The sequence below is a fragment of the Heliconius melpomene genome, chromosome 21 (assembly GCF_056956725.1).
Source record: "Heliconius melpomene rosina isolate 202511_hmr_F chromosome 21, ASM5695672v1, whole genome shotgun sequence".
NCBI lineage: Eukaryota > Metazoa > Arthropoda > Insecta > Lepidoptera > Nymphalidae > Heliconius > Heliconius melpomene.
Window position 1 is genome coordinate 2,037,564 of NC_140409.1, and position 1,796 is coordinate 2,039,359.

Here is a 1,796-nt window from a genome sequence, read left to right on the forward strand (position 1 = left end):
AATATATAGTACACGTTTGACAATAATTATAGCCCTACCTAGATTAGTTGTGCATGCACGGTACCATTAATGAGATTAATTATGACTTATCAACTTAAATAGTTACGATCATACGATACGCAATATAGCGACAAATATATATATATATATATATATATATATATATATATATATATATATATATATTTTTATGGTAAAAGGACAAGGCAAACGAGCGTTAGGGTCACCTGATGGTGATCACCGCCGCCCACGACCCCGTGCAGCTCCAGAGGAGCTACAGGAGCGTTGCCGGTCTTTGAGGTGGAGATAGACAAATAATATTATATTGTACGTTGAATATTTTACATAAAGTAAAATATTAAGATTATTTTTGTTCTCATTATAGCAATTAGTTTTGTTCTCATTGTTGATGTCTATATTATAATATTCACGAGTTATGTCGGAAAAATAAAATCTATTTGTTGTACTATAAAAGATAAATATTACTTACACTAAGATATAGTAAATGAAAGAAGATATCATTAAGCAAAAATAAGCAATTACTATTAAAATAATGTTTACCTAATGTGAGAAAGAAGTTTGATAAAGACAAAAAAAATATAAAAGAGTTTCAATTATTTTATCTATCTTAATATGTTTTCGTCTTAACATAACTCCCATTTCTTAGCGAGGTAGGAGAGAGAATATGTGAAATACAAACAGCGGTGTATTGTGTAGCTGTGTATACAGGTGGAAGAGGCAGCGCTTCTTTTACTGAAACTGCATATAGGGTAAAATATTTCAAACCCAGAGCTAAAAAAATAATCAAGGTACCTCAACAGTTTGGACGTAGGTTTTTTTTCATTTCACATTTTTATCCATACCTGTATTTCGTGTGACGCACACATACGTATGCGACGTTGCCGCTTTGACGGGTAAGTGTGCCTATGTTATACTTTACAATTGGCGTTTTATTTTAAAACGATAATTTTATTATTTATTATGTTTGAATAAATAACTTTTTCATTTTTGGGAATTATTGTTTTTCTGAATTATATTAGGCTTTTATAGAGTAGTTAAAATTGTGGTTTCATTTAAAGTGGTGCTGACAATTCCATCCTGTATATGAACGAAAGCCCTCGCGACGCCCAACTTAGAATTTTATATATTAAAAATCACATGGAGTCATCTTAAATTCTTCTTTACTAAAAATCTATAGATAAAGCATGACTCATGAAAATGTTATTGGGAACCTTTATTAACGTAATAAAACAAAACAATGATTTTTAAAATTATTGTCTGTTTGTCTGTGCGTTTGTAATCGCTAATCTCAAAATCGGCTTAACCGATTTAGATGCGGTTTTCACTATTGGATTCTGGAAAGCTTCCAAAAACATAAAGGATTTATTTTATTACAATCGGTTCATAAATAAAAAAGTTATGTCATTTTAAAATACTTAGTTCGACAAATTTGCTAATTGCTGTAACAGTCATTTATACAACTGTTTTACTGAACTCACTGAATCATCAGTTTTCAATTTATTTATTAATATTTTTATTTCAAGCGGGCGTAGCCTCGCACAGACCCATTAGTACATAATATTCTCGACAAGCTTAAAATTTTTTCAGTGTCTATGGTTGATAAATTAAAGTTCTGGATAAATTTTTATATAAATAATAAATATAATTTTCTTTTCACAGGCAAATTTACGATAGCGTCAATAGCTATTTATAAATTTGATTTTAACAATTGTTGAGTAAAAATTTATAAAACCGATCTATAGTGAACTGGCTACATCACTAGGCACATCCGCTGA